The 26,012-nt window shown below is 43.4% G+C and overlaps 10 non-coding genes and 3 pseudogenes across 10 annotated transcripts; 7 read left to right on the top strand and 6 right to left on the bottom strand.

Annotated features, from left to right (window-relative positions):
* Positions 1-272: 272 nt before the first annotated feature.
* Positions 273-435, bottom strand: LOC135001339 (U1 spliceosomal RNA). Its single transcript, XR_010202848.1, has one exon. It is a non-coding gene; the product is annotated as a U1 spliceosomal RNA (small nuclear RNA).
* A 152-nt stretch (positions 436-587) lies between these two features.
* Positions 588-751, bottom strand: LOC135001311 (U1 spliceosomal RNA). Its single transcript, XR_010202827.1, has one exon. It is a non-coding gene; the product is annotated as a U1 spliceosomal RNA (small nuclear RNA).
* Positions 752-2,091: 1,340 nt separating this feature from the next.
* On the bottom strand, positions 2,092-2,165 carry TRNAN-AUU (transfer RNA asparagine (anticodon AUU)). Its single transcript has one exon. It is a non-coding gene; the product is annotated as a tRNA-Asn (tRNA).
* Positions 2,166-3,469: 1,304 nt separating this feature from the next.
* On the top strand, positions 3,470-3,633 carry LOC135001344 (U1 spliceosomal RNA). The gene has a single exon (XR_010202854.1). It is a non-coding gene; the product is annotated as a U1 spliceosomal RNA (small nuclear RNA).
* Positions 3,634-3,785: 152 nt separating this feature from the next.
* Positions 3,786-3,927, top strand: LOC135001329 (U1 spliceosomal RNA; annotated as a pseudogene).
* Positions 3,928-4,619: 692 nt separating this feature from the next.
* Positions 4,620-4,783, top strand: LOC135001333 (U1 spliceosomal RNA). Its single transcript, XR_010202844.1, has one exon. It is a non-coding gene; the product is annotated as a U1 spliceosomal RNA (small nuclear RNA).
* A 152-nt stretch (positions 4,784-4,935) lies between these two features.
* LOC135001338 (U1 spliceosomal RNA) lies at positions 4,936-5,077 on the top strand (annotated as a pseudogene).
* Positions 5,078-5,769: 692 nt separating this feature from the next.
* On the top strand, positions 5,770-5,933 carry LOC135001301 (U1 spliceosomal RNA). Its single transcript, XR_010202817.1, has one exon. It is a non-coding gene; the product is annotated as a U1 spliceosomal RNA (small nuclear RNA).
* Positions 5,934-9,236: 3,303 nt separating this feature from the next.
* Positions 9,237-9,399, bottom strand: LOC135001343 (U1 spliceosomal RNA). Its single transcript, XR_010202853.1, has one exon. It is a non-coding gene; the product is annotated as a U1 spliceosomal RNA (small nuclear RNA).
* A 152-nt stretch (positions 9,400-9,551) lies between these two features.
* On the bottom strand, positions 9,552-9,715 carry LOC135001327 (U1 spliceosomal RNA). Its single transcript, XR_010202841.1, has one exon. It is a non-coding gene; the product is annotated as a U1 spliceosomal RNA (small nuclear RNA).
* Positions 9,716-10,389: 674 nt separating this feature from the next.
* LOC135001347 (U1 spliceosomal RNA) lies at positions 10,390-10,545 on the bottom strand. Its single transcript, XR_010202856.1, has one exon. It is a non-coding gene; the product is annotated as a U1 spliceosomal RNA (small nuclear RNA).
* A 2,361-nt stretch (positions 10,546-12,906) lies between these two features.
* On the top strand, positions 12,907-13,070 carry LOC135001309 (U1 spliceosomal RNA). Its single transcript, XR_010202825.1, has one exon. It is a non-coding gene; the product is annotated as a U1 spliceosomal RNA (small nuclear RNA).
* Positions 13,071-13,222: 152 nt separating this feature from the next.
* LOC135001345 (U1 spliceosomal RNA) lies at positions 13,223-13,357 on the top strand (annotated as a pseudogene).
* Positions 13,358-26,012: the final 12,655 nt, after the last annotated feature.

Raw genomic sequence — 26,012 nt, 5'->3', positions numbered from 1 at the left:
CTCATGTTGGCTATGCCCCAGCCCCTGAAGCATTCAAGCTGATTTCTTGCAGCAGCTGGGCACTGTAACAGCTCCAGAGCTGCTCTGTAAGGCAACTAAAAGGGTGTGGGCCCTGCAGCACTACCTGTAGTTCGCATTGTGTGTTGGAAGGCACAAAGTAAGCAGACGGGAGAAGTCAGGATAGTGCGCAAGGGCATAGAAGGCAGTGGCTCCAGAAAAGAGAAGTGGAAACAGACAGCAAACTAGGCTGGAGAGAGACCTGAGACAAAGAGATCTGAATTATACGAGAGCCGACCAGGGGAAACACAAATTATGCAATCAAGTTTCCCACATTTGGGGAAATCGCAGGAGCAGCACACCCAGAGTGCAATGGGTGAGCCTTGCCCTTGGAGAAGCACCTTCATGATCATAGTATCTCACCTGGCAGGTAAGTAGGAGTTGGGCTAGAGCTGGGGAGGGTCACTGCTCGGGCACCCCCCTGTCAAGTGAAGGAGATCCAACTGAGGCAGCACAAGGGTACTCTCGAAAGAAGAACAAGGCTAGAGGAATATATGAGACAAAGAAATCTGACTTTTACCAGAGCTGACCAGAGGAAAACACAAACACAGTCCCCCACTACCACAAAAAATGCAGGCGAGTTTCCCACATTTGGGGAAATCACAGGGGTCAGCATACCCAGAATGCAATGAATGAACCTCACCCTGGGAGAACAATCTTCATGACCATGGTATCTCCTATGCAAAATAAGTATGATTTGGGATAGGGCTGGGGAGGGCCGCTGCTCAGGCACATCTCTGTCAAGTAAAGGAGATTCAACTGAGGCAGCACAAGGGAACTCTCATCTGGGGACAACAACTGCAGGGAGAACACATATTTTCAGATGAACATGGGAGGGAAGAAGGGAATTCCACATCCTGATTGCCCTAACAGTGAAGAAACCTTTCCTCCATTGCGTTCTGAACTTTCCTCCAGTCGCAGCGAGTGACCACGTGTTCTTTTAATAAATAATTCCTCTGATAACTCTTTGTTATGTATCTTTACATATTTGAAGATATTAATAATATCTCCTCTTAGGCACCTCTTTTCTAGTGTATAAATATTCAGCCTAGTAAGTCTTTCCTTATAGTCCAGTACTTTAAGGCCTTTAATCAATTTAGTCTTCAGGATCTCTGACACTTCCATGAGCAGCAGAGTAGTGCAATGGAAGCATGCTGGGCCCATAACCCAGAGGTCGATTGATCGAAACTATCCTCTGCTATGTGCATTTTTTTTTTTATAATTAAAGTAATCAAAAACTGGGATTGATATTTTGGCACTTTTATTTTTACTTAAAGTACAATAACTTTTATCATTTTAATTTGTTTTAATAGTATATTGACAGCATTGTTTTCTTTAAAAAATCCACTTAATTTTCTTTACCCTATTACTGAAATGGTAATTGACAAAAACAAACTACATTGTCACCAGAAGAGCAATGCAAAATGTACAAGTGATATATGAAAATCATCTTCCATCTTGAATTTCAATGATGCATTGGGACAACAATTTGTGAGAAACATCTTCACCCATAAAGAAAGATTTTCTTAATTCCTTACCTGTGTGCTGATTAGATATCACCTTGTTTTCACATTAAACAGACTTCCCCATGAGGAAGCAGCAAGGATGCAGTGACGTTTCCTGGTGTCAACCTGTATTATTTCAGTAGACATTGAAATGAGGATGCATCTTTGATGCCTTTCCAATGAAGCAAGTTTAATTCAGTAATAGGTGAAAAACCATTCCTACAAAGGTGTTAATCAGAGACTTGGCTTTGTGGACACTTTTCAGAGAGCAAATTTGTTAGCATAAACATAAAATCAGAAAATGAAGAGCTGTTTAATCACTCAATTGGACTTTTCTGCCAGCATAATTTTTTTTCTCTGCAACTCACTGCTAAATTGTGCTTCCTAGCTGTTTTTTTATAAAATCACTTAATCAAATCTAACTCTGATTACATCAGAGAAGGCCAGGTACCCTACACCATAAGGGGGGTTTTTGAAATTTTGACTTGTCTACTTAAAGATCACCAAAATCTGATTACAAGTTCAATTACATCCCTGGGTGGGATTGAACCACCAACCTTTTGGTTAATAGCCAAACATGCTAACCGATTGCGCCACAGAGACACCTTGCGAAAGTCAATACTGACAAAGGCTAATAAGCATTCATCTAGAACGTTTCCTAGAAAAACTTTAAAAAGTCAATAATCTGGAGAATTTTTGTAAGAAACACATTGGTACTTTCCCATGATGAGTGAGTGCTTCAGGATTTCTTGCACTTACATGGGCTATTAACCAAAAGGTTGGTGGTTCAATCCCACCCAGGGATGTAATTGACCTTGTCATCAGATTTTGGTGATCTTTAAGTAGACAAGTCAAAATTTCAAACCCCCTCTTATGGTGTAGGGTACCTGGCCTTCTCTGACGTAATCAGAGTTAGATTTAATTAAGTGATTTTATAAAAAACAGCTAGGAAGCACAATTTAGCAGTGGGTTGCAGAGAAAAAAATAACATTTTAAACCTACCGGTAATTTTTTTTTCTCGTAGTCCGTAGAGGATGATGGGGACTCCGTAAGGACCATGGGGGATAGACGGGCTCCGCAGCAGACATGGGCACTTTAAGAAAGACTTTAGATCTGGGTGTGCACTGGCTCCTCCCTCTATGCCCCTCCTCCATACCTCAGTTAGAGAAACTGTGCCCAGAGGAGACGGACAGTACGAGGAAAGGATTTTTGTTAATCCAAGGTCAAGATTCATACCAGCCACACCAATCACACCGTATAACTTGTGATATACTACCCAGTTAACAGTATGAAAACAACATAGCATCAGTCCAAGACCGATGAAAACTAACATATAACCCTTATGTAAGCAATAACTATATACAAGTCTTGCAGAAGTAGACCGCACTTGGGACGGGCACCCAGCATCCTCTACGGACTACGAGAAAAAGATTTACCGGTAGGTTTAAAATCTTATTTTCTCTTACGTCCTAGAGGATGCTGGGGACTCCGTAAGGACCATGGGGATAATACCAAAGCTCCCAAACGGGCAGGAGAGTGCGGATGACTTTGCAGCACCGATTGAGCAAACAGGAGGTCCTCCTCAGCCAGGGTATCAAACTTATAGAACTTTGCAAAGGTGTTTGAACCAATTTTGACCCACTGCTTGGATGACATCACCATATGCAAATCCATCTGCGGCAGGCCTTCCCCCAGGAATGCTTGCACTAGTTGTTGCATTTGGTTTGTTGTTTGGGGGTGCTTCAGTATTAGGCAGCCTTCTGCCCTCCCATGTTCATCTGAAAATATGTGTTCTCCCTGCAGTTGTTGTCCCCAGATGAGAGTTCCCTTGTGCTGCCTCAGTTGAATCTCCTTTACTTGACAGAGATGTGCCTGAGCAGCGGCCCTCCCCAGCCCTATCCCAAATCATACTTATTTTGCATAGGAGATACCATGGTCATGAAGATTGTTCTCCCAGGGTTAGGTTAATTCATTGCATTCTGGGTATGCTGACCCCTGTGATTTCCCCAAATGTGGGAAACTCAACTGCATTATTTGTGGTAGTGGGGGACTGTGTTTGTGCTTTCCTCTGGTCAGCTCTGGTAAAAGTCAGATTTCTTTGTCTCAGATCTTCCTCTAGCCTTGTTCTTCTTTCGAGAGTTCCCTTGTGCTGCCTCAGTTGGATCTCCTTCACTTGACAGGGGGGTGCCCGAGCAGCGACCCTCCCCAGCTCTAGCCCAACTCCTACTTACCTGCCAGGTGAGATACTATGATCATGAAGATGCTTCTCCCAGGGCAAGGCTCACCCATTGCACTCTGGGTGTGCTGCCCCTGCGATTTCCCCAAATGTGGGAAACTTGACTGCATAATTTGTGTTTCCCCTGGTCGGCTCTCATATAATTCAGATCTCTTTGTCTCAGGTCTCTCTCCAGCCTAGTTTGCTGTCTGTTTCCACTTCTTTTTTCTTGAGCCCCTCCCTTCTATACCCTTGTGCACTATCCTGACTTCTCCCGTCTGCTTACTTTGTGCCTTCCAACGCACAATACAAACTACAGGTAGTGCTGCAGGGCCCACACCCTTTTACTTGCTTTACAGAGCAGCTCTGGAGCTGTTACAGTGCCCAGCTGCTGCAAGAAATCAGCTTGAATGCTTCAGGGGCTGGGGCATAGCCAACATGAGCCCCACACCGAAGGAGGGTGGAGGTGTTTAATGCGAACTAGGGGTCATCCAAGCGCCGCAAAAGGCCGCCATGCCCTGCACACCCCTTTATTCTTTTCATATGCAGACGAGGGTTGAAGCCAACTTTGACCCACTGCTTGGATGACATCACCATATTCAAATCCATCTGCTGCAGGCCTTCCCCCAGGAATGCTTGCACTAGTTGTTGCATTTGGTTTGTTGTTTGGGGGTGCTTCAGTATTAGGCAGCCTTCTGCCCTCCCATGTTCATCTGAAAATATGTGTTCTCCCTGCAGTTGTTGTCCCCAGATGAGAGTTCCCTTGTGCTGCCTCAGTTGAATCTCCTTTACTTGACAGAGATGTGCCTGAGCAGCGGCCCTCCCCAGCCCTATCCCAAATCATACTTATTTTGCATAGGAGATACCATGGTCATGAAGATTGTTCTCCCAGGGTTAGGTTCATTCATTGCATTCTGGGTATGCTGACCCCTGTGATTTCCCCAAATGTGGGAAACTCAACTGCATTATTTGTGGTAGTGGGGGACTGTGTTTGTGCTTTCCTCTGGTCAGCTCTGGTAAAAGTCAGATTTCTTTGTCTCAGATCTTCCTCTAGCCTTGTTCTTCTTTCGAGAGTTCCCTTTTGCTGCCTCAGTTGGATCTCCTTCACTTGACAGGGGGGTGCCCGAGCAGCGACCCTCGCCAGCTCTAGCCCAACTCCTACTTACCTGCCAGGTGAGATACTATGATCATGAAGATGCTTCTCCCAGGGCAAGGCTCACCCATTGCACTCTGGCTGTGCTGCCCCTGCGATTTCCCCAAATGTGGGAAACTTGACTGCATAATTTGTGTTTCCCCTGGTCGGCTCTCATATAATTCAGATCTCTTTGTCTCAGGTCTCTCTCCAGCCTAGTTTGCTGTCTGTTTCCACTTCTTTTTTCTTGAGCCCCTCCCTTCTATACCCTTGTGCACTATCCTGACTTCTCCCATCTGCTTACTTTGTGCCTTCCAACGCACAATGCAAACTACAGGTAGTGCTGCAGGGCCCACACCCTTTTACTTGCTTTACAGAGCAGCTCTGGAGCTGTTACAGTGCCCAGCTGCTGCAAGAAATCAGCTTGAATGCTTCAGGGGCTGGGGCATAGCCAACATGAGCCCCACACCGAAGGAGGGTGGAGGTGTTTAATGCGAGCTAGGGGTCATCCAAGCGCCGCAAAAGGCCGCCATGCCCTGCACACCCCTTTTTTCTTTTCATATGCAGACGAGGGTTGAAGCCAACTTTGACCCACTGCTTGGATGACATCACCATATGCAAATCCATCTGCTGCAGGCCTTCCCCCAGGAATGCTTGCACTAGTAGTTGCATTTGGTTCGTTGTTTGGGGGTGCTTCAGTTTTAGGCAGCCTTCTGCCCTCCCATGTTCATCTGAAAATATGTGTTCTCCCTGCAGTTGTTGTCCCCAGATGAGAGTTCCCTTGTGCTGCCTCAGTTGAATCTCCTTTACTTGACAGAGATGTGCCTGAGCAGCGGCCCTCCCCAGCCCTATCCCAAATCATACTTATTTTGCATAGGAGATACCTTGGTCATGAAGATTGTTCTCCCAGGGTGAGGTTCATTCATTGCATTCTGGGTATGCTGACCCCTGTGATTTCCCCAAATGTGGGAAACTCGACTGCATTATTTGTGGTAGTGGGGGACTGTGTTTGTGCTTTCCTCTGGTCAGCTCTGGTAAAAGTCAGATTTCTTTGTCTCAGATCTTCCTCTAGCCTTGTTCTTCTTTCGAGAGTTCCCTTGTGCTGCCTCAGTTGGATCTCCTTCACTTGACAGGGGGTGCCCAAGCAGCAATCCTCCACAGCTCTAGCCCAACTCCTACTTACCTGCCAGGTGAGATACTATGATCTTCACTGTTAGGGCAATCAGGATGTGGAATTCCCTGCCAGGGAAGGTGGTAATGGCGGACTCTGTAATTGGATTTAAAAAAGGAATGGATACATTTCTGAATGAAAAAGCTATCCAAGGTTATAATACTTAAAATATCAACATGGTTAATCCGGGGGTAACATGAGTTGTAGTAGTTAACTAGTCATAAAACATTATTCAGCAAGTATGTAGAATCATCACAACTTAAAACAGGTTGAACACGATGGGCAATTTGCCTCTTTTCAACCTCAAAAACTATATTACTATATGTTACTATATTACTATGTTACTGTAGTATACAGAACACCACAATGTAATGAGCAGTGATAGTGAGCACTGATGAGGATACTAGAACTGACACTGAGCAGCAAGATGCAGCACTGGACTATTAGTAATGTACTGTAGTATGCTGAGCACCACAATGCAGCACAAGACAATGAGCAGTGATACTGAGCACTGATGAGGATACTACTGAGAACTGACACTGAGCAGGAGAGACACACTACTAGTATTACTGAGCAGCAATAAGTAACCACTGATACTGAGCACTGATATTGAGATTTCCACTGAGAGAACATAGCCACGTCCTCTCCGCTCCCTCTTCAATGCACGAGTAAAAATGGCGGCAACGCGCAGCTCTTTATATGAAATCCGAATCTCGCGAGAATCCGACAGCGGGATGATGACATTTTCCCTTGTTCAGGTTTTCCGAGTCAGGCGGGAACAACCGAGCCTGCCTCGGACCAGTGTAAACCACGTGGAGTTCGTGGGGAATTCGGTTCTCGGAGAACCGAACCCGCTCCTCTCTACCTTATACCCATATATTTTTTTATTTTCAATCTAAGCCCCTGCAGTTTTCTGTAAGCATCTGCTTCGCTATGATGATCAACAAGTCACAAGGGCAAACACTCAGGGCTTGAGGCGTAGATCTTAGGACCAGCTGCTACAAGCATGGCAGAGGTGTCACTATCACTGGTGACACCCAGAGAGGTGGCGAAGGAGATTGTAATGCAGTGCGCGCAGATAAGCAGCGCAATGGTAAAAAGGAGGCATGGTTTCATAGGTAGGGGTGTGGCCTGGTGGCCTGAATCTACATTTTGTTGCTCCGGGTGTCCCGGGGGTTGGGGGCTGCACCCGGGGACTAGTGTGTGAGCGGTGCTGGCTCCTGCACAGTGACAGGACATGGCCACCCAGCATGACGCCTCCCTTCTTGACCAATCTGTAATTGCAGTCGCACTGCAGTTCAGCGTGATCATAAAAAATGGTGTAGCCTCCTGCTGGTGCAGACTGTATGTGCGCGCAGGAAGCCGCCACCATTTTTGTGATCACAGCGGCTGAATGTGATGTCATACAGCCGCTGTGACCACGCCCCCTGTGTCTACTCCGTTGCAGACCCCATTTTGAAGCCTTGCCCCCGCACCGCTCCATCCCTGACTTGGAAATGGAGTGTTGCTGACCCCCCTCTCCCCCCCTGCCCCGATTGACAGGCAGAGGCGATCGCATTCTCTGCGGGGTGCCGCAGAAAATGCAGGCACATGCGTATGCTCTTAGCAATTTTTGCAGTTGGATCGCTTACTGTGATTGCAATCCAACCTGAATCAGGCCCTATTACCTATCACAATGCGCTGCGGGCAGTACAAAATTGGTTTAATATGGGAGAAAAAACCCCAGACCTGTGCTCCTTAACTGTACCTGGTGGCTCGTGGAGCGGCTGCCCAGTAATCAGTGTCCACGCCAGTGCGCACACGGTCCACCCCCTACGGCCACGCTCCCCTTCATCAGCGGCCTCGTGATCCGGAAGGGCGGTGCGTGTGTGACTGACCTTAGGAAGAAACCGGAGCCTCCGCTGCAGTGACCCAGCAACCAGGGCACGGGAGTATACAGCGCCGCTGGGAGTGATGAAGCTGCAGTAAAGATGTCTATTAGACCTAGCCTGCTGCAGCCCTTGTAGATTCTCATAAAAAAAGTTCTTATTTTCTTGTCAAAATTAATAGCTAAGAATAGGCTGCCTGAGGCAGGCCCCTGTTAAGTGGCCTGCTACTGAAGGCACCAACTACAAACTGAGCTCCCTGTTCATGGAAGCGGGGTTATAGAGGAGAATGCGCTGAGCATCTTGGGAACAGTCAAAAGCTTTGAGCCGGTTGGTGCCTCAGATCAAGATCCTACTCTACACCCCAATGTGAATCCTTGTGGAGTCCAGTGTACCCCACAGAAGAAATTAATGTGTCACACCCATTGGCAGCAACCTTAGAATAGCTGCTGACGGGCACAATTGAGAAAGGAAGGGGGGGGGACATTTGAATCCAGCACATAGATGCAATTCAAATATGTAATTTGAACCTTCCTATTTTAAAATATAATGGATGAACTTCACCCTGTGATAACAATCTTCATGATATAGAGATCTCATATGCAAAATAAGTATGAGTTGGGATAGGGCTGGGGAGGGTGGCTGCTCGGGCAAGCCCCTCCCCCGTCAAGTTAAGGAGATTCAACTGAGGAAGCACAAGGGAACTCTCGTCTGGGGACAACAACTGCAGGGAGACCACATTTTTTCAGATGAACATGGGAGGGCGGAAGGCTGCCTAATACTGAAGCACCATCAAATATCAAACCATATGCAATAACTAGTACAAGCATTCCTGGGGGAAGGTCTGCAGGAGACGAATTTGCATACGGTGATGTCATCCAAGCAGTGGGCCAAAGTTGGCTGGAACCCTCATCTGCATATGAAAAGAGAAAAGGGTTATGCAGGGCATGGCAGCCTTTTGCGGCGCTTGGATGACCCCTAGTTCGCATTAAACACCTCCACCCTCCTTCGGTGTGGGGCTCATGTTGGCTATGCCCCAGCCCCTGAAGCATTCAAGCTGATTTCTTGCAGCAGCTGGGCACTGTAACAGCTCCAGAGCTGCTCTGTAAGGCAAATAAAAGGGTGTGGGCCCTGCAGCACTACCTGTAGTTCGCATTGTGCGTTGGAAGGCACAAAGTAAGCAGACGGGAGAAGTCAGGATAGTGCGCAAGGGCATAGAAGGGAGCGGCTCAAGAAAAGAGAAGTGGAAACAGACAGCAAACTAGGCTGGAGAGAGACCTGAGACAAAGAGATCTGAATTATACGAGAGCCGACCAGGGGAAACACAAATTATGCAGTCAAGTTTCCCATATTTGGGGAAATCGCAGGGGCAGCACACCCAGAGTGCAATGGTTGAGCCTTGCCCTGGGAGAAGCACCTTCAAGATCATAGTATCTCACCTGGCAGGTAAGTAGGAGTTGGGCTAGAGCTGGGGAGGGTCGCTGCTCGGGCACCCCCCTGTCAAGTGAAGGAGATCCAACTGAGGCAGCACAATGGAACTCTCGAAAGAAGAACAAGGCTAGAGGAAGATCTGAGACAAAGAAATCTGACTTTTACCAGAGCTGACCAGCGGAAAACACAAACACAGTCCCCAACTACCACAAATAATGCAGGCGAGTTTCGCACATTTGGGTAAATCACAGGGGTCAGCATACCCAGAATGCAATGAATGAACCTCACCCTGGGTGAACAATTTTCATGACCATGGTGTCTCCTATGCAAAATAAGTATGATTTGGGATAGGGCTGGGGAGGGCCGCTGCTCAGGCACATCTCTGTCAAGTAAAGGAGATTCAACTGAGGCAGCACAAGGGAACTCTCATATGGGGACAACAACTGCAGGGAGAACACATATTTTCAGATGAACATGGGAGGGCAGAAGGCTGCCTAATACTGAAGCACCCCCAAACAACAAACCAAATGCAACAACTAGTGCAAGCATTCCTGGGGGAAGGCCTGCAGCAGATGGATTTGCATATGGTGATGTTATCCAAGCAGTGGGTCAAAGTTGGCTTCAACCCTCATCTGCATATGAAAAGAGAAAAGGGGCGTGCAGGGCATGGCGGCCTTTTGCGGTGCTTGGATGACCCCTAGATCGCATTAAACACCCCCACCCTCCTTTGGTGTGGGGCTCATGTTGGCCATGCCCCATCCCATGAAGCATTCAAGCTGATTTCTTGCAGCAGCTGGGCACTGTAACAGCTCCAGAGCTGCTCTGTAAGGCAAGTAAAAGGGTGTGGGCCCTGCAGCACTACCTGTAGTTTGCATTGTGCATTGGAAGGCACAAAGTAAGCAGACGGGAGGAGAAGTCAGGATAGTGCACAAGGGTATAGAAGGGAGGGGCTCAAGAAAAAAGAAGTGGAAACAGAGAGCAAACTAGGCTGGAGAGAGACCTGAGACAAAGAGATCTGAATTATACGAGAGCCGACCAGAGGAAACACAAATTATGCAGTCAAGTGTCCCACATTTGGGGAAATCGTAGGAGCAGCACACCCAGTGTGCAATGGGTGAGCCTTGCCCTGGGAGAAGCACCTTCCTGATTATAGTATCTCACCTGGGTGTGCTGCCCCTGCGATTTCCCCAAATGTGGGAAACTTGACTGCATAATTTATGTTTCCCCTGGTCGGCTCTCATATAATTCAGATCTCTTTGTCTCAGGTCTCTCTCCAGCCTAGTTTGCTGTCTGTTTCCACTTCTTTTTTCTTGAGCCCCTCCCTTCTATACCCTTGTGGACTATCCTGACTTCTCCTCCTGTCTGCTTACTTTGTGCCTTCCAATGCACAATGCAAACTACAGGTAGTGCTGCAGGGCCCACACCCTTTTACTTGCCTTACAGAGCAGCTCTGGAGCTGTTACAGTGCCAAGCTGCTGCAAGAAATCAGCTTGAATGCTTCAGGGGCTGGGGCATGGCCAACATGAGCCCCACACCGAAGGAGGGTGGGGGTGTTTAATGCGAACTAAGGGTCATCCAAGCGCCGCAAAAGGCCGCCATGCCCTGCATACCCCTTTTCTCTTTTCATATGCAGATGAGGGTTCCAGCCAACTTTGGCCCACTGCTTGGATGACATCACTATATGCATATCCGTCTTCTGCAGACCTTCCCCCAGGAATGCTTGTACTAGTTGTTGCATTTGGTTTGTTGTTTGGGGGTGCTTCAGTATTAGGCAGCCTTCTGCCCTCCCATGTTCATCTGAAAATATGTGTTCTCACTGCAGTTGTTGTCCCCAGATGAGAGTTCCCTTGTGCTGCCTCAGTTGAATCTCCTTTACTCTAAAACTTGTAAAACTTAGCAAAAGTGTTTACTAAATAGCTGCTCGGCAAAGTTGCAATGCCGAGACTCCCCGACCAGCTGCCCAGGATGAACCCACCTTTCTAGTAGAATGGGTCTTCACCTAATTCAGTAACGGCAATCCTGCCGTGGAATGAGCATGCTGAATCTTACCACAGATCCAGCGCATAATTGTCTACATGGAAGCAGGACACCCAATCCTGTTGGGAGCATACAGGACAAACAGAGCCTCTGTTTTCCTAATCTGAACCGTTCTGGTGACATAAATTTTCAAAGTTCTGACCACAGCCAGAGACTTTGACTCAACGAAGGTGTCAGTGGCCAAAGGCACCATGTGGAAAGATGAACCACCTTCGGCAGAAATAGTTGACGTGTCCTCAATTCTGCTCTATCTTCATGAAATATCAAATAAAGGCTCTTGTGATACTGCATGGTTTGTACTGTTTTCCATGTGCTCCCAGATCTTTCAAGCAAGAAGCATGGTCAAGAAAGTTCTGTTTGAAAAGAAACAACATTTACTGTCATTGTTATAGAATTTGGGAGAAAAAACAAGAAGAAATCTGCACTGTTGACGCACTGGACAGAATGAATGAATCATAAAATATAACCTTTATTAAGTATGTATTAAAATTGGATAAATATTAATATTATTATCCCAAACTGCAGTGAAACATAAAGGTTAAAATCACAGAACTAACATACATGTGCATAAGAAGAATAAAGAGATGTGAAAAAAAGGTTTAAAAAGCGTGTCCGTGTGTGATTATTTTTGAAGGCACAACCCTGGCGGGGTTGTTTATATAGATATATATGTTGCTAATAATCACTTTCTAGCGTAATGTTATTAAATAGCTGTTAGTATCTATGTCGTCAGGTACCACTGGGTCGTATCCTATATACTCCTGTGGGAAACTTGACTGCATAATTTGTGTTTCCCCTGGTCGGCTCTCGTATAATTCAGATCTCTTTGTCTCAGGTCTCTCTCCAGCCTAGTTTGCTGTCTGTTTCCACTTCTCTTTTCTTGAGCCGCTGCCTTCTATGCCCTTGTGCACTCTCCAGACTTCTCCTGTCTGCTTACTTTGTGCCTTCCAACGCACAATGCAAACTACAGGTAGTGCTGCAGGGCCCACACCCTTTTACTTGCCTTACAGAGCAGCTCTGGAGCTGTTACAGTGCCCAGCTGCAGCAAGAAATCAGCTTGAATGCTTCAGGGGCTGGGGCATAGCCAACATGAGCCCCACACCGACGGAGGGTGGAGGTGTTTAATGCAAACTAGGGGTCAGCCAAGCGCCGCAAAAGGCCGCCATGCCCTGCATGCCCCTTTTCTCTTTTCATATGCAGACGAGGGTTGAAGCCAACTTTGACCCACTGCTTGGATGACATCACCATATGCAAATCCATCTGCGGCAGGCCTTCCCCCAGGAATGCTTGCACTAGTTGTTGCATTTGGTTTGTTGTTTGGGGGTGCTTCAGTATTAGGCAGCCTTCTGCCCTCCCATGTTCATCTGAAAATATGTGTTCTCCCTGCAGTTGTTGTCCCCAGATGAGAGTTCCCTTGTGCTGCCTCAGTTGAATCTCCTTTACTTGACAGAGATGTGCCTGAGCAGCGGCCCTCCCCAGCCCTATCCCAAATCATACTTATTTTGCATAGGAGATACCATGGTCATGAAGATTGTTCTCCCAGGGTTAGGTTCATTCATTGCGTTCTGGGTATGCTGACCTCTGTGATTTCCCCAAATGTGGGAAACTCAACTGCATTATTTGTGGTAGTGGGGGACTGTGTTTGTGCTTTCCTCTGGTCAGCTCTGGTAAAAGTCAGATTTCTTTGTCTCAGATCTTCCTCTAGCCTTGTTCTTCTTTCAAGAGTTCCCTTGTGCTGCCTCAGTTGGATCTCCTTCACTTGACAGGGGGGTGCCCGAGCAGCGACCCTCCCCAGCTCTAGCCCAACTCCTACTTACCTGCCAGGTGAGATACTATGATCATGAAGTTGCTTCTCCCAGGGCAAGGCTCACCCATTGCACTCTGGGTGTGCTGCCCCTGCGATTTCCCCAAATATGGGAAACTTGATTGCATAATTTGTGTTTCCCCTAGTCGGCTCTCATATAATTCAGATCTCTTTGTCTCAGGTCTCTCTCCAGCCTAGTTTGCTGTCTGTTTCCACTTCTTTTTTCTTGAGCCCCTCCCTTCTATACCCTTGTGCACTATCCTGACTTCTCCTCCTGTCTGCTTACTTTGTGCCTTCCGATGCACAATGCAAACTACAGGTAGTGCTGCAGGGCCCACACCCTTTTACTTGCCTTACAGAGCAGCTCTGGAGCTGTTACAGTGCCCAGCTGCTGCAAGAAATCAGCTTGAATGCTTCAGGGGCTGGGGCATAGCCAACATGAGCCCCACACCGACGGAGGGTGGAGGTGTTTAATGCGAACTAAGGGTCATCCAAGCGCCGCAAAAGGCCGCCATGCCCTGCATACCCCTTTTCTCTTTTCATATGCAGATGAGGGTTCCAGCCAACTTTGGCCCACTGCTTGGATGACATCACTGTATGCAAATCCGTCTTCTGCAGACCTTCCCCCAGGAATGCTTGTACTAGTTGTTGCATTTGGTTTGTTGTTTGGGGGTGCTTCAGTATTAGGCAGCCTTCCACCCTCCCATGTTCATCTGAACAGATGTGGTCTCCCTGCAGTTGTTGTCCCCAGACGAGAGTTCCCTTGTGCGTCCTCAGTTGAATCTCCTTAACTTGACGGGGGAGGGGCTGCCCGAGCAGCCACCCTCCCCAGCCCTATCCCAACTCATACTTATTTTGCATATGAGATCTCTTGATCATGAAGATTGTTCTCACAGGGTGAGGTTCATCCATTATATTTTAAAATAGGAAGGTACAAATTACATATTTGAATTGCATCTATGTGCTGGATTCAAATGTCCCCCCCCCCCTTCCTTTCTCAATTGTGCCCGTCAGCAGCTATTCTAAGGTTGCTGCCAATGGGTGTGACACATTAATTTCTTCTGTGGGGTACACTGGACTCCACAAGGATTCACATTGGGGTGTAGAGTAGGATCTTGATCTGAGGCACCAACCGGCTCAAAGCTTTTGACTGTTCCCAAGATGCTCAGCGCATCCTCCTCTATAACCCCGCTTCCATGAACAGGGAGCTCAGTTTGTAGTTGGTGCCTTCAGTAGCAGGCCACTTAACAGGGGCCTGCCTCAGGCAGCCTATTCTTAGCTATTAATTTTGACAAGAAAAGAAGAACTTGTTTTATGAGAATCTACAAGGGCTGCAGCAGGCTAGGTCTAATAGACATCTTTACTGCAGCTTCATCACTCCCAGCGGCGCTGTATACTCCCGTGCCCTGGTTGCTGGGTCACTGCAGCGGAGGCTCCAGTTTCTTCCTAAGGTCAGTCACACACACACCGCCCTTCCGGATCACGAGGCCGCTGATGAAGGGGAGCGTGGCCGTAGGGGGTGGACCGTGTGCGCACTGGCGTGGACACTGATTACTGGGCAGCCGCTCCACTAGCCACCAGGTACAGTTAAGGAGCACAGGTCTGGGAGTTTTACTCCTATATTAACCCAATTTTGTACTGCCCGCAGCGCATTGTGATAGGTAATAGGGCCTGATTCAGGTTGGAATGCAATCACAATAAGCGATCCAACTGCAAAAACAATACAGCTTTTCCTTGCCGATATCTCTCTTTTGCAAAGAGCTAGGCATTGGAAAATTCAGGGCTATAACGTGTAGATGAAGCACTAACAGTAGGCTTTAAAATTTTCATTCTAGTGTCTTTAGTTTGGGAGAAAAATGCAAAGGTACAATACAGCTTTTCCTTGCCGATATCTCTCTTTTGCAAAGAGATAGGCATTGGAAAATTCAGGGCTATAACGTGTAGATGAAGCACTAACAGGAGGCTTTAAAATTTTCATTCTAGTGTCTTTCGTTTGGGAGAAAAATGCAAAGGTACAATACAGCTTTTCCTTGCCAATATCTCTCTTTTGCAAAGAGCTAGGCATTGGAAAATTCAGGGCTATAACGTGCAGATGAAGCACTAACAGGAGGCTTTAAAATTTTCATTCTAGTGTCTTTCGTTTGGGAGAAAAATGCAAAAGTACAATGCAGCTTTTCCTTGCCGATATCTCTCTTTTGCAAAGAGATAGGCATTGGAAAATGCAGGGCTATAACGTGTAGATGAAGCACTAACAGTAGGCTTTAAAATTTTCATTCTAGTGTCTTTAGTTTGGGAGAAAAATGCAAAGGTACAATACAGCTTTTCCTTGCCGATATCTCTCTTTTGCAAAGAGATAGGCATTGGAAAATTCAGGGCTATAACGTGTAGATGAAGCACTAACAGGAGGCTTTAAAATTTTCATTCTAGTGTCTTTCGTTTGGGAGAAAAATGCAAAGGTACAATACAGCTTTTCCTTGCCGATATCTCTCTTTTGCAAAGAGATAGGCATTGGAAAATTCAGGGCTATAACGTGTAGATGAAGCACTAACAGGAGGCTTAAAAATTTTCATTCTAGTGTCCTTCGTTTGGGAGAAAAATGCAAAGGTACAATACAGCTTTTCCTTGCCAATATCTCTCTTTTGCAAAGAGATAGGCATTGGAAAATTCAGGGCTATAACGTGTAGATGAAGCACTAACAGGAGGCTTTAAAATTTTCATTCTAGTGTCTTTCGTTTGGGAGAAAAATGCAAAGGTACAATACAGCTTTTCCTTGCCGATATCTCTCTTTTGCAAAGAGATAGGCATTGGAAAATTCAGGGCTATAACGTGTAGATGAAGCACTAACAGGAGGCTTAAAAATTTTCATTCTAGTGTCCTTCGTTTGGGAGAAAAATGCAAAGGTACAATACAGCTTTTCCTTGCCGATATCTCTCTTTTGCAAAGAGATAGGCATTGGAAAATTCAGGGCTATAACGTGTAGATGAAGCACTAACAGGAGGCTTTAAAATTTTCATTCTAGTGTCCTTCGTTTGGGAGAAAACTGCAAAGGTACAATACAGCTTTTCCTTGCCGATATCTCTCTTTTGCAAAGAGATAGGCATTGGTAAATTCAGGGCTATAACGTGTAGATGAAGCACTAATAGGAGGCTTTAAAATTTTCATTCTAGTGTCCTTCGTTTGGGAGAAAAATGCAAAGGTACAATACAGCTTTTCCTTGCCGATATCTCTCTTTTGCAAAGAGATAGGCATTGGAAAATTCAGGGCTATAACGTGTAGATGAAGCACTAACAGGAGGCTTTAAAATTTTCATTCTAGTGTATTTCGTTTGGGAGAAAAATGCAAAGGTACAATACCGCTTTTCCTTGCCGATATCTCTCTTTTGCAAAGAGCTAGGCATTGGAAAATTCAGGGCTATAACGTGTAGATGAAGCACTAATAGGAGGCTTTAAAATGTTCAATCTAGTGTCCTTCGTTTGGGAGAAAAATGCAAAGGTACAATACAGCTTTTCCTTGCCAATATCTCTCTTTTGCAAAGAGCTAGGCATTGGAAAATTCAGGGCTATAACGTGTAGATGAAGCACTAACAGGAGGCTTTAAAATTTTCATTCTAGTGTCTTTCGTTTGGGAGAAAAATGCAAAAGTACAATGCTGCTTTTCCTTGCCAATATCTCTCTTTTGCAAAGAGATAAGCATTGGAAAATTCAGGGCTATAACGTGTAGATGAAGCACTAACAGGAGGCTTTAAAATTTTCATTCTAGTGTCCTTCGTTTGGGAGAAAAATGCAAAGGTACAATACAGCTTTTCCTTGCCAATATCTCTCTTTTGCAAAGAGATAGGCATTGGAAAATTCAGGGCTATAACGTGTAGATGAAGCACTAACAGGAGGCTTTAAAATTTTCATTCTAGTGTCTTTCGTTTGGGAGAAAAATGCAAAGGTACAATACAGCTTTTCCTTGCCGATATCTCTCTTTTGCAAAGAGATAGGCATTGGAAAATTCAGGGCTATAACGTGTAGATGAAGCACTAACAGGAGGCTTAAAAATTTTCATTCTAGTGTCCTTCGTTTGGGAGAAAAATGCAAAGGTACAATACAGCTTTTCCTTGCCGATATCTCTCTTTTGCAAAGAGATAGGCATTGGAAAATTCAGGGCTATAACGTGTAGATGAAGCACTAACAGGAGGCTTTAAAATTTTCATTCTAGTGTCCTTCGTTTGGGAGAAAACTGCAAAGGTACAATACAGCTTTTCCTTGCCGATATCTCTCTTTTGCAAAGAGATAGGCATTGGTAAATTCAGGGCTATAACGTGTAGATGAAGCACTAATAGGAGGCTTTAAAATTTTCATTCTAGTGTCCTTCGTTTGGGAGAAAAATGCAAAGGTACAATACAGCTTTTCCTTGCCGATATCTCTCTTTTGCAAAGAGATAGGCATTGGAAAATTCTGGGCTATAACGTGTAGATGAAGCACTAACAGGAGGCTTTAAAATTTTCATTCTAGTGTCTTTCGTTTGGGAGAAAAATGCAAAGGTACAATACAGCTTTTCCTTGCCGATATCTCTCTTTTGCAAAGAGCTAGGCATTGGAAAATTCAGGGCTATAACGTGTAGATGAAGCACTAATAGGAGGCTTTAAAATGTTCAATCTAGTGTCCTTCGTTTGGGAGAAAAATGCAAAGGTACAATACAGCTTTTCCTTGCCGATATCTCTCTTTTGCAAAGAGATAGGCATTGGAAAATTCAGGTCTATTACGTGTAGATGAAGCACTAAAAGGAGGCTTTAAAATTTTCATTCTAGTGTCTTTCGTTTGGGAGAAAAATGCAAAAGTACAATGCAGCTTTTCCTTGCCGATATCTCTCTTTTGCAAAGAGATAGGCATTGGAAAATTCAGGGCTATAACGTGTAGTTGAAGCACTAACAGGAGGCTTTAAAATTTTCATTCTAGTGTCTTTCGTTTGGGAGAAAAATGCAAAGGTACAATACAGTTTTTCCTTGCCGATATCTCTCTTTTGCAAAGAGATAGGCATTGGAAAATTCAGGGCTATAACGTGTAGATGAAGCACTAACAGGAGGCTTTAAAATTTTCATTCTAATGTCTTTCGTTTGGGAGAAAAATGCAAAAGTACAATGAAGCTTTTCCTTGCCGATATCTCTCTTTTGCAAAGAGATAGGCATTGAAAAATGCAGGGCTATAACGTGTAGATGAAGCACTAACAGTAGGCTTTAAAATTTTCATTCTAGTGTCTTTCGTTTGGGAGAAAAATGCAAAGGTACAATACAGCATTTCCTTGCCGATATCTCTCTTTTGCAAAGAGATAGGCATAGGAAAATTCAGGGCTATTACGTGTAGATGAAGCACTAAAAGGAGGCTTTAAAATTTTCATTCTAGTGTCTTTCATTTGGGAGAAAAATGCAAAAGTACAATGCAGCTTTTCCTTGCCGATATCTCTCTTTTGCAAAGAGATAGGCATTGGAAAATGCAGGGCTATAACGTGTAGATGAAGCACTAACAGGAGGATTTAACATTTTCATTCTAGTGTCTTTCGTTTGGGAGAAAAATGCAAAGGTACAATACAGCATTTCCTTGCCGATATCTCTCTTTTGCAAAGAGATAGGCATTGGAAAATTCAGGGCTATAACGTGTAGATGAAGCACTAACAGGAGGCTTTAAAATTTTCATTCTAGTGTCCTTCGTTTGGGAGAAAAATGCAATGGTACAAGACAGCTTTTCCTTACCAATATCTCTCTTTTGCAAAGTGCTGCGCATTTGAAAATTCAGGGCTATGTCGTGTAGATGATGGCCTAACAGGAGGCTTTCAAATTTTCTTTCTAGTGTCCTTCGTTTGGGAGAAAAATGCAAAGGTACAAGACAGCTTTTCCTTGCCAATATCTCTCTTTTGCAAAGAGCTAGGCATTGGAAAATTCAGGGCTATAACGTGTAGATGAAGCACTAACAGTAGGCTTTAAAATTTTCATTCTAGTGTCTTTAGTTTGGGAGAAAAATGCAAAGGTACAATACAGCTTTTCCTTGCCGATATCTCTCTTTTGCAAAGAGATAGGCATTGGAAAATTCAGGGCTATAACGTGTAGATGAAGCACTAACAGGAGGCTTTAAAATTTTCATTCTAGTGTCTTTCGTTTGGGAGAAAAATGCAAAGGTACAATACAGCTTTTCCTTGCCGATATCTCTCTTTTGCAAAGAGATAGGCATTGGAAAATTCAGGGCTATAACGTGTAGATGAAGCACTAACAGGAGGCTTAAAAATTTTCATTCTAGTGTCCTTCGTTTGGGAGAAAAATGCAAAGGTACAATACAGCTTTTCCTTGCCAATATCTCTCTTTTGCAAAGAGATAGGCATTGGAAAATTCAGGGCTATAACGTGTAGATGAAGCACTAACAGGAGGCTTTAAAATTTTCATTCTAGTGTCTTTCGTTTGGGAGAAAAATGCAAAGGTACAATACAGCTTTTCCTTGCCGATATCTCTCTTTTGCAAAGAGATAGGCATTGGAAAATTCAGGGCTATAACGTGTAGATGAAGCACTAACAGGAGGCTTAAAAATTTTCATTCTAGTGTCCTTCGTTTGGGAGAAAAATGCAAAGGTACAATACAGCTTTTCCTTGCCGATATCTCTCTTTTGCAAAGAGATAGGCATTGGAAAATTCAGGGCTATAACGTGTAGATGAAGCACTAACAGGAGGCTTTAAAATTTTCATTCTAGTGTCCTTCGTTTGGGAGAAAACTGCAAAGGTACAATACAGCTTTTCCTTGCCGATATCTCTCTTTTGCAAAGAGATAGGCATTGGTAAATTCAGGGCTATAACGTGTAGATGAAGCACTAATAGGAGGCTTTAAAATTTTCATTCTAGTGTCCTTCGTTTGGGAGAAAAATGCAAAGGTACAATACAGCTTTTCCTTGCCGATATCTCTCTTTTGCAAAGAGATAGGCATTGGAAAATTCAGGGCTATAACGTGTAGATGAAGCACTAACAGGAGGCTTTAAAATTTTCATTCTAGTGTATTTCGTTTGGGAGAAAAATGCAAAGGTACAATACCGCTTTTCCTTGCCGATATCTCTCTTTTGCAAAGAGCTAGGCATTGGAAAATTCAGGGCTATAACGTGTAGATGAAGCACTAATAGGAGGCTTTAAAATGTTCAATCTAGTGTCCTTCGTTTGGGAGAAAAATGCAAAGGTACAATACAGCTTTTCCTTGCCAATATCTCTCTTTTGCAAAGAGCTAGGCATTGGAAAATTCAGGGCTATAACGTGTAGATGAAGCACTAACAGGAGGCTTTAAAATTTTCATTCTAGTGTCTTTCGTTTGGGAGAAAAATGCAAAAGTACAATGCTGCTTTTCCTTGCCAATATCTCTCTTTTGCAAAGAGATAAGCATTGGAAAATTCAGGGCTATAACGTGTAGATGAAGCACTAACAGGAGGCTTTAAAATTTTCATTCTAGTGTCCTTCGTTTGGGAGAAAAATGCAAAGGTACAATACAGCTTTTCCTTGCCAATATCTCTCTTTTGCAAAGAGATAGGCATTGGAAAATTCAGGGCTATAACGTGTAGATGAAGCACTAACAGGAGGCTTTAAAATTTTCATTCTAGTGTCTTTCGTTTGGGAGAAAAATGCAAAGGTACAATACAGCTTTTCCTTGCCGATATCTCTCTTTTGCAAAGAGATAGGCATTGGAAAATTCAGGGCTATAACGTGTAGATGAAGCACTAACAGGAGGCTTAAAAATTTTCATTCTAGTGTCCTTCGTTTGGGAGAAAAATGCAAAGGTACAATACAGCTTTTCCTTGCCGATATCTCTCTTTTGCAAAGAGATAGGCATTGGAAAATTCAGGGCTATAACGTGTAGATGAAGCACTAACAGGAGGCTTTAAAATTTTCATTCTAGTGTCCTTCGTTTGGGAGAAAACTGCAAAGGTACAATACAGCTTTTCCTTGCCGATATCTCTCTTTTGCAAAGAGATAGGCATTGGTAAATTCAGGGCTATAACGTGTAGATGAAGCACTAATAGGAGGCTTTAAAATTTTCATTCTAGTGTCCTTCGTTTGGGAGAAAAATGCAAAGGTACAATACAGCTTTTCCTTGCCGATATCTCTCTTTTGCAAAGAGATAGGCATTGGAAAATTCAGGGCTATAACGTGTAGATGAAGCACTAACAGGAGGCTTTAAAATTTTCATTCTAGTGTATTTCGTTTGGGAGAAAAATGCAAAGGTACAATACCGCTTTTCCTTGCCGATATCTCTCTTTTGCAAAGAGCTAGGCATTGGAAAATTCAGGGCTATAACGTGTAGATGAAGCACTAATAGGAGGCTTTAAAATGTTCAATCTAGTGTCCTTCGTTTGGGAGAAAAATGCAAAGGTACAATACAGCTTTTCCTTGCCAATATCTCTCTTTTGCAAAGAGCTAGGCATTGGAAAATTCAGGGCTATAACGTGTAGATGAAGCACTAACAGGAGGCTTAAAAATTTTCATTCTAGTGTCCTTCGTTTGGGAGAAAAATGCAAAGGTACAATACAGCTTTTCCTTGCCGATATCTCTCTTTTGCAAAGAGATAGGCATTGGAAAATTCAGGGCTATAACGTGTAGATGAAGCACTAACAGGAGGCTTTAAAATTTTCATTCTAGTGTCCTTCGTTTGGGAGAAAACTGCAAAGGTACAATACAGCTTTTCCTTGCCGATATCTCTCTTTTGCAAAGAGATAGGCATTGGTAAATTCAGGGCTATAACGTGTAGATGAAGCACTAATAGGAGGCTTTAAAATTTTCATTCTAGTGTCCTTCGTTTGGGAGAAAAATGCAAAGGTACAATACAGCTTTTCCTTGCCGATATCTCTCTTTTGCAAAGAGATAGGCATTGGAAAATTCTGGGCTATAACGTGTAGATGAAGCACTAACAGGAGGCTTTAAAATTTTCATTCTAGTGTCTTTCGTTTGGGAGAAAAATGCAAAGGTACAATACAGCTTTTCCTTGCCGATATCTCTCTTTTGCAAAGAGCTAGGCATTGGAAAATTCAGGGCTATAACGTGTAGATGAAGCACTAATAGGAGGCTTTAAAATGTTCAATCTAGTGTCCTTCGTTTGGGAGAAAAATGCAAAGGTACAATACAGCTTTTCCTTGCCGATATCTCTCTTTTGCAAAGAGATAGGCATTGGAAAATTCAGGTCTATTACGTGTAGATGAAGCACTAAAAGGAGGCTTTAAAATTTTCATTCTAGTGTCTTTCGTTTGGGAGAAAAATGCAAAAGTACAATGCAGCTTTTCCTTGCCGATATCTCTCTTTTGCAAAGAGATAGGCATTGGAAAATTCAGGGCTATAACGTGTAGTTGAAGCACTAACAGGAGGCTTTAAAATTTTCATTCTAGTGTCTTTCGTTTGGGAGAAAAATGCAAAGGTACAATACAGTTTTTCCTTGCCGATATCTCTCTTTTGCAAAGAGATAGGCATTGGAAAATTCAGGGCTATAACGTGTAGATGAAGCACTAACAGGAGGCTTTAAAATTTTCATTCTAATGTCTTTCGTTTGGGAGAAAAATGCAAAAGTACAATGAAGCTTTTCCTTGCCGATATCTCTCTTTTGCAAAGAGATAGGCATTGAAAAATGCAGGGCTATAACGTGTAGATGAAGCACTAACAGTAGGCTTTAAAATTTTCATTCTAGTGTCTTTCGTTTGGGAGAAAAATGCAAAGGTACAATACAGCATTTCCTTGCCGATATCTCTCTTTTGCAAAGAGATAGGCATAGGAAAATTCAGGGCTATTACGTGTAGATGAAGCACTAAAAGGAGGCTTTAAAATTTTCATTCTAGTGTCTTTCATTTGGGAGAAAAATGCAAAAGTACAATGCAGCTTTTCCTTGCCGATATCTCTCTTTTGCAAAGAGATAGGCATTGGAAAATGCAGGGCTATAACGTGTAGATGAAGCACTAACAGGAGGATTTAACATTTTCATTCTAGTGTCTTTCGTTTGGGAGAAAAATGCAAAGGTACAATACAGCATTTCCTTGCCGATATCTCTCTTTTGCAAAGAGATAGGCATTGGAAAATTCAGGGCTATAACGTGTAGATGAAGCACTAACAGGAGGCTTTAAAATTTTCATTCTAGTGTCCTTCGTTTGGGAGAAAAATGCAATGGTACAAGACAGCTTTTCCTTACCAATATCTCTCTTTTGCAAAGTGCTGCGCATTTGAAAATTCAGGGCTATGTCGTGTAGATGATGGCCTAACAGGAGGCTTTCAAATTTTCTTTCTAGTGTCCTTCGTTTGGGAGAAAAATGCAAAGGTACAAGACAGCTTTTCCTTGCCAATATCTCTCTTTTGCAAAGAGCTAGGCATTGGAAAATTCAGGGCTATAACGTGTAGATGAAGCACTAACAGTAGGCTTTAAAATTTTCATTCTAGTGTCTTTAGTTTGGGAGAAAAATGCAAAGGTACAATACAGCTTTTCCTTGCCGATATCTCTCTTTTGCAAAGAGATAGGCATTGGAAAATTCAGGGCTATAACGTGTAGATGAAGCACTAACAGGAGGCTTTAAAATTTTCATTCTAGTGTCTTTCGTTTGGGAGAAAAATGCAAAGGTACAATACAGCTTTTCCTTGCCGATATCTCTCTTTTGCAAAGAGATAGGCATTGGAAAATTCAGGGCTATAACGTGTAGATGAAGCACTAACAGGAGGCTTAAAAATTTTCATTCTAGTGTCCTTCGTTTGGGAGAAAAATGCAAAGGTACAATACAGCTTTTCCTTGCCAATATCTCTCTTTTGCAAAGAGATAGGCATTGGAAAATTCAGGGCTATAACGTGTAGATGAAGCACTAACAGGAGGCTTTAAAATTTTCATTCTAGTGTCTTTCGTTTGGGAGAAAAATGCAAAGGTACAATACAGCTTTTCCTTGCCGATATCTCTCTTTTGCAAAGAGATAGGCATTGGAAAATTCAGGGCTATAACGTGTAGATGAAGCACTAACAGGAGGCTTAAAAATTTTCATTCTAGTGTCCTTCGTTTGGGAGAAAAATGCAAAGGTACAATACAGCTTTTCCTTGCCGATATCTCTCTTTTGCAAAGAGATAGGCATTGGAAAATTCAGGGCTATAACGTGTAGATGAAGCACTAACAGGAGGCTTTAAAATTTTCATTCTAGTGTCCTTCGTTTGGGAGAAAACTGCAAAGGTACAATACAGCTTTTCCTTGCCGATATCTCTCTTTTGCAAAGAGATAGGCATTGGTAAATTCAGGGCTATAACGTGTAGATGAAGCACTAATAGGAGGCTTTAAAATTTTCATTCTAGTGTCCTTCGTTTGGGAGAAAAATGCAAAGGTACAATACAGCTTTTCCTTGCCGATATCTCTCTTTTGCAAAGAGATAGGCATTGGAAAATTCAGGGCTATAACGTGTAGATGAAGCACTAACAGGAGGCTTTAAAATTTTCATTCTAGTGTATTTCGTTTGGGAGAAAAATGCAAAGGTACAATACCGCTTTTCCTTGCCGATATCTCTCTTTTGCAAAGAGCTAGGCATTGGAAAATTCAGGGCTATAACGTGTAGATGAAGCACTAATAGGAGGCTTTAAAATGTTCAATCTAGTGTCCTTCGTTTGGGAGAAAAATGCAAAGGTACAATACAGCTTTTCCTTGCCAATATCTCTCTTTTGCAAAGAGCTAGGCATTGGAAAATTCAGGGCTATAACGTGTAGATGAAGCACTAACAGGAGGCTTTAAAATTTTCATTCTAGTGTCTTTCGTTTGGGAGAAAAATGCAAAAGTACAATGCTGCTTTTCCTTGCCAATATCTCTCTTTTGCAAAGAGATAAGCATTGGAAAATTCAGGGCTATAACGTGTAGATGAAGCACTAACAGGAGGCTTTAAAATTTTCATTCTAGTGTCCTTCGTTTGGGAGAAAAATGCAAAGGTACAATACAGCTTTTCCTTGCCAATATCTCTCTTTTGCAAAGAGATAGGCATTGGAAAATTCAGGGCTATAACGTGTAGATGAAGCACTAACAGGAGGCTTTAAAATTTTCATTCTAGTGTCTTTCGTTTGGGAGAAAAATGCAAAGGTACAATACAGCTTTTCCTTGCCGATATCTCTCTTTTGCAAAGAGATAGGCATTGGAAAATTCAGGGCTATAACGTGTAGATGAAGCACTAACAGGAGGCTTAAAAATTTTCATTCTAGTGTCCTTCGTTTGGGAGAAAAATGCAAAGGTACAATACAGCTTTTCCTTGCCGATATCTCTCTTTTGCAAAGAGATAGGCATTGGAAAATTCAGGGCTATAACGTGTAGATGAAGCACTAACAGGAGGCTTTAAAATTTTCATTCTAGTGTCCTTCGTTTGGGAGAAAACTGCAAAGGTACAATACAGCTTTTCCTTGCCGATATCTCTCTTTTGCAAAGAGATAGGCATTGGTAAATTCAGGGCTATAACGTGTAGATGAAGCACTAATAGGAGGCTTTAAAATTTTCATTCTAGTGTCCTTCGTTTGGGAGAAAAATGCAAAGGTACAATACAGCTTTTCCTTGCCGATATCTCTCTTTTGCAAAGAGATAGGCATTGGAAAATTCAGGGCTATAACGTGTAGATGAAGCACTAACAGGAGGCTTTAAAATTTTCATTCTAGTGTATTTCGTTTGGGAGAAAAATGCAAAGGTACAATACCGCTTTTCCTTGCCGATATCTCTCTTTTGCAAAGAGCTAGGCATTGGAAAATTCAGGGCTATAACGTGTAGATGAAGCACTAATAGGAGGCTTTAAAATGTTCAATCTAGTGTCCTTC

The sequence above is a fragment of the Pseudophryne corroboree genome, unplaced genomic scaffold, assembly GCF_028390025.1.
Source record: "Pseudophryne corroboree isolate aPseCor3 unplaced genomic scaffold, aPseCor3.hap2 scaffold_1636, whole genome shotgun sequence".
In the NCBI taxonomy this organism is placed as follows: Eukaryota; Metazoa; Chordata; class Amphibia; order Anura; family Myobatrachidae; genus Pseudophryne; species Pseudophryne corroboree.
This window is presented reverse-complemented; position numbering and strand designations above follow the sequence as displayed.